Source organism: Bactrocera neohumeralis, unplaced genomic scaffold (genome assembly GCF_024586455.1).
Source record: "Bactrocera neohumeralis isolate Rockhampton unplaced genomic scaffold, APGP_CSIRO_Bneo_wtdbg2-racon-allhic-juicebox.fasta_v2 ctg4094, whole genome shotgun sequence".
NCBI classification, from domain to species: Eukaryota; Metazoa; Arthropoda; class Insecta; order Diptera; family Tephritidae; genus Bactrocera; species Bactrocera neohumeralis.
In genome coordinates, this window is record NW_026091199.1 from 4,955 (window position 1) to 10,678 (window position 5,724).

At 36.2% G+C, this 5,724-nt stretch overlaps 1 long non-coding RNA gene across 1 annotated transcript; it reads left to right on the forward strand.

The window, feature by feature from the left end:
* Positions 1-603: 603 nt before the first annotated feature.
* On the forward strand, positions 604-5,653 carry LOC126767112 (uncharacterized). Its single transcript, XR_007669015.1, has 3 exons — positions 604-3,345; positions 3,410-3,722; positions 3,780-5,653. It is a non-coding gene; the product is annotated as an uncharacterized LOC126767112 (long non-coding RNA).
* The last annotated feature ends 71 nt before the right edge of the window (positions 5,654-5,724 follow it).

Consider the following 5,724-nt stretch of genomic DNA (forward strand, 5'->3'; position numbering starts at 1 on the left):
TCACAACAATGACAACTCAAGTTGAAGAAATCTCAAACGAGTACCACAATACACAACTGAAAAAATTTTGGGAAGTAGAAAAACTCCCCTCATATCAATCACAACCCCAGAAGATCGATATTATGAGGATTTTTACAAATCCACAACTACTCGATTAGATAATGGCCGGTACGTCGTACGACTACCACGAAAGCCAGAATTTCCCCACACACTCGCCTTAGGTCATTCCCGCACCTCTGTTATTCAACAGTTTTTAAGTATGGAAAAAAACCTTCTTAAAAAAGGCGAGCTAAAACCAGAATACGATAGGTACGATGTGTCCTACAGAAAGTAAACTGAAGAAGCTGTCTGTCCCCAACAGTAAATCAATTTTCCTCGATTTGTTAAATTGGTGATCAGCGAGTACAATGTTTGGAGGAATATTCCAAGTAGATGTATCTATCTCCGGTTCTGGATGACAGGCGATGTGCGAAGTAATGCAAAAATCGAGAGGTAACTCCAAGCTTGTTGCTTTCGACTTAATATTTGTAGAATTTTTATACTTGACATTGGTAGAGGACTTACCAATACTTTCAATCTCTATGTTGTGTTTGCTACGTGGAAGCATCAGTTTTTGTGAAAATTGTTCAGTTATGAAATTAACTTGTGAGAAAGAATCCAGCAAAGCTCGGCCAATATGATAGTTTCCGGAAACGCCGCGCACTAGAACCTCTGCTGTGGCGAGGATGACGTCAAACGATGACGAATTGTTCATGTGTGTATGAACAGCGGATGTCGAAGTAGAATTTGACGAATCTGGCGTTTTCCATCGATGTAAGAAAGTATGGTGTTGACGACAACAAATCTTACACTTATGCGTTGATACGCAGTTCGATAACTGATGTCCTCTTGATAAGCAGTTAATACAGAGACCCATCTTCTTTGCATGGTCAAAGCGTTGCGACACACTAAGTGCCTTAAAACGGTCGCGGTTGTGTATTTTATGATTGTTGTTGGAACACACCGAACAACATGAGCTGGAACAAGAAAACGAGCGGCCTTTACGTGAAGGTTTTGTTTTATGCGTGTTGGTAGTGCTTTGGTGTACAAATCCAACGGTGTGAGCGTTATCAATTGAGTCGAGATATTGGCAGTGTCTCTCCAAAATGTGGGTACAATTTTCCCAGCTCGGCAAAGTCTTAAAGTCCAGAGACTCTTTCCATTTACGATTGGTTTCTTTATCTGCCTTGTGTAAAACTAAATAAATAATCATAGTTTGTGAAATTTGGCTTTCAGTTCCCAATGACAATAACGAGCTGTAAATTGCAGATGCCTTATCAATTAAACTTCTCAACTGACCGCCATTAGGCTTAGAAATAGAAGAAAGCTCAAATAAAGAGGAAATATTTTCTAAAAATATGAGAGTTGGGTTGTCATATCGAGTTTAGAGTCTCTCTAATGCCTTCAAATAGTTTTCATTGGAAACTTGAAAGGCGTCAATAGTTTCTAATGCCGGTCCATTGAGACAGTTGCGTAGATGATTAAATTTCTCTATGTTAGATAAGCCATATTCTCGATCTATAATTTGCTGAAAGGAAGTTACGAAGTTTTGATATTCAGAGTACTTGCCGTTGAATATAGGAAGTTTGAGTTTGGGCAGCTTCGATCCTGCCTGCATTACGCAAGTGGTGTCTAAGAGTGTGGTGTTGGAATCCTCGGTAACTTGAGACTGAATAATTAACTTTGTGGTTTTATACAGCTCTTCAAGATCCATGCGACCGCAATCCTCATTATCTATCCTTTCAATTTCTGTCTGTGTAGACAACACATTTTTGAAATAAGATTCCACAATACCAAGTCGACATTCGGCTGCTGAAAGTATTTTAGCACCTGGCCGTAGACTGGCCCCGACAATGTTTTTTATACGAGTAATATTTTTCTTAATACTAGCCCGTTGTTGTTTGAGCTCTTCCAAAGACATGTTTAAAATGTTCAACAATTTACGAAAAAATTCCAAAAATAAATTGTACGTTTGTTAAAAGATGATATAAAGTTTGCGATATAACGACGAATGAGTATAATATACATAAATAGTTTTATACTTGCGATTAGATTGCCTTGAATCCAGAGTCCCGCTTAAATGGTTTGTTGGATATAAACGAATATGTTGGAAACTGCAGCGTAATGCGAGTAAGCGATAGCGATAGTGTGACCAAATAAGAGCGACGAAAGAATTGCAAGTGCAGCGGCAGTGATGCAATGTGATGCGTGATCACATGCAAGCGACGTATTAAGGTATCAGCGATATTGATAGCTAAGCAGCGAACAGGAGCAGCGAGCAGTAGCAGCGACAGCGAATCAAGTATTCGCAGTGCAGTGCGAGAGTAGCAGAGACGACAGACGTTCGCAGTGGCAGCGAACAGCAACGATGGCAGAATTGGCAGAAGCGACGGCAAAAATTTATAAATATTAGAAAAGAGTAAATTAGTAAAAATTCCATTGAACTAAGGCGGGCCACTGACTACACAAATTTACTGCACAAGACTGTTGTTGGAATTGAGTTTAATTTCGTTCACTGAGTTCACAACAACAAATTACTCGAATTTGCGCAGCTAATGTAGTCAGTGGCCCGCCTAACGGTTAATTCATACATTACGGTTCACATACGCCAATGTTGATTATTAGACAGACTGAGACGTACAAAAAGAGCTTTTAATATTTTGTCATTGCGAAATTGACTGTGGTTAAGAAAGGGTCTTTATTAAAATAATTAAAAATAGTAAAAGTTATACTGCAATATCGTGATGGCTGTAAATAATTTTGTTACACTTAGATCTGCTGACACAAACATATATTTGATAAGAAAATGTGAAAAAAATATACTTGGAAGCAAGTTACCGTCAAACTACAAGTGCTGAAATGTTTTTTTTTACTATTTGCGGTGTGAAAAGAAAACAATTAAAGAAAGTGCTTAATTGGCTTCGAAGGAAATATTGCCTTTTTGGGAAAGAGCACGTATTCCAACGTTAAACAAAAGAACATGTGACGATAAACTGGTGAAATTATATGATGAGTAGAGAACAGTACAGAAATTATGTACATCTTCGTTTCCTAGTTCTCGTAAAAAAGAAAATGATTTCAATGATAACTTGAACAATTTATTCGATATTGCACATGCTGATGCTTTAGAAATGATAGCTATTCCTGAGGACCGAGACTTTTTAATTAAACAAAGAGAACCAGGTCGTGTTGGGAGCATGATTTCTATAGATCAATGTCTCGCAAATAAAGAAAAACGGAAGGCGCAAAGGTTAGAAGAAGAAAATCCACGCAAAGCAAAGTATCAAAGATTGGAAAGCACTCAAGGTATTTATTTAATTCTGCTGAAACAAATAATATGTAAGTTTCTCTTTCAACTAATTTTTTTTAGAGTTGAGTGTAGACTATGATGTAAGTGATGAAAGTAAATGTGAGTCTGAAAAATCTGTAGAGCAGTTGATGATCGAATCAAACACCAACGAGCTGAAAAAAAACGTGGTAAAAAAAGCTTCAAAGATGATAGAATGCTTGCTTGCATGGATGCTGGCAATATGTCAACCCCACTTGCAATTCATTTTATTAATGCAACACCTAAAGCTTTGGGTCACAATATTGAAGATCTGGTTAATAGTTGTACAAGTTTGAGAAAACAGCGCAAGGAATATCGTCGGCGTCATTGTACAGACATTATTGAGAATTTCAAGGTATAAAAGTTAATTTTGGATTTGTTATGAATACTTCTCAGAGCGAAAATTTTTCAGATCCCTGATACATTTGTGTTACACTGGGACGGTAAACTACTTCCTGCAATGACTGGAAAGGAAAAAGTAGAACGCCTAGCTATTGTTTTAACGGCAGATAATATAGAAAAATTAATTTTCATTCCAATTATTGAATGTGGAGCTGGTGAAGCAATCGCCCAGTCCATATATAATTGCTTAGAAAAAATGAATATGATAAATTCGGTGGAAATGGTATGCTTTGACACGACAGCTACAAACACTGGTAAACGTAACGGTGCTGGAACAAAAATTGAAACGTAGCTTGTTGTGGTTGCTATGCAGGCATCATATTGCAGAAATCATACTACGAGCTGTATTTGAAATATATTTTGGAAAATCTTGTGGCCCGGAAGTTACCATATTTGAACGTTTTTCGTGGGAATGGAACACTTTCAATTTAAAAGATCTTTCAATTGGAATCATGGATGAAGAAGTGCGACGTGCTATAAATGCAGAGGAATGTGAAGCCAATAAAGAATTTTGCATCAAAAATATAGCAAAAGACCACATTCGCCATGATTACAAAGAGCTATTGCAACTCATGTTTATTTTCTTAGGTGGCAGCATCCCGAACTTTTCTTTTCGTGCACCTGGCGCAACGTCACATGCCAGGTTTATGTCAAAAGCGATATATGCCTTAAAAATGTTTGCTTTGCAAAAACAATTTAAAATGTCTTCCAGCCATTTGAATGGATTCCGCAATGTGTGTATTTTCCTCGTGCGTCTTTATATTCCGTATTGGTTTCGAACTACTAATGCAGTCGAAGCAGCAAATTTGGATTTGCAGCTGGTAAAAAACATTGCCGGTTATTACGACCCAAAAATATCTCTAGCCTTATTAGATAAAATGAAAAATCACTTATGGTATCCTGTCTTTCGATTCTAACGTGGACTTAAATGTGAAAAGAAAGATGGTTGAAGCACTAGCATTAGAAAAAGAGTTTGAAAGCAATGACGACAATGGCGTTTATCTGCATAAAAATGTAAATGCCAGCATTGAAGATATGAAAGCATTCATAAGTAAAGATTTAAGTTGTTTTCTAACGCAAAGAACTAGAAATATCTTTTCACGAATAGACGTAAAATTTTTCAACTTAGATCCCTCAAACTGGTGCGAAAATGCAGAATATTTAAAAGGTGTTCAAATCCTCAAAAACGTCACTGCTGTTAATGATTCTGCTGAGAGGAAAGTAAAACTAATAACAGATTTTAACCGGTCTTTAACTCATAGCGAAGAAGATAAACAATACTTGCTTCATATTGTCGAGAACTACAGGCAAAAGTTCCCTTCATATACTAAAACTTCGCTTTTGTAATATTCTTGAGACATATGTATATTAATGATTGAAATGCAAATTGTGGAAAAATTGCGTTATTTTTATTTTTTGTTTAATAAATAAACAGATAACAGTAAAAAAAACCAAGTGTTTTTCTATATTTTGTACTTTGACCTCATTATGAGTTAAAAATTTACCACATGAATTATTACATCGAATCGCATATTTGACCAATCCCCGTACTCAAAATTTCAAAAAAAAAAATAACGCCAGGTCTAATGTCCATATGCTTGCACATGCGAAAGAGTCACCAAAAGGAGTGACAAAAACTCTCGCTGTTGTTGATGCGGACATATGTAGACATGCATACGTGTGTATATACAAATGAGTTATGTATGTGGGAGCATTATGCATTTACAATTTATAATACCTTAATTTGTTAGTACAATTGAGTCTGTGCTCTTATATAGGAGTGACTAAACTTAAAATAACTTAATAACTAATAGGGTGTAACGTTAGGTGATCCAACACCCTATAAGACTTACGGACATGTATACAAAAATTTTTGCGGCCAATAAAAAATAATTTGAAAAAACTTAAGCGAAATTAAATTGAATACTCGGAAAAACAACTCTTATTTAACTTAA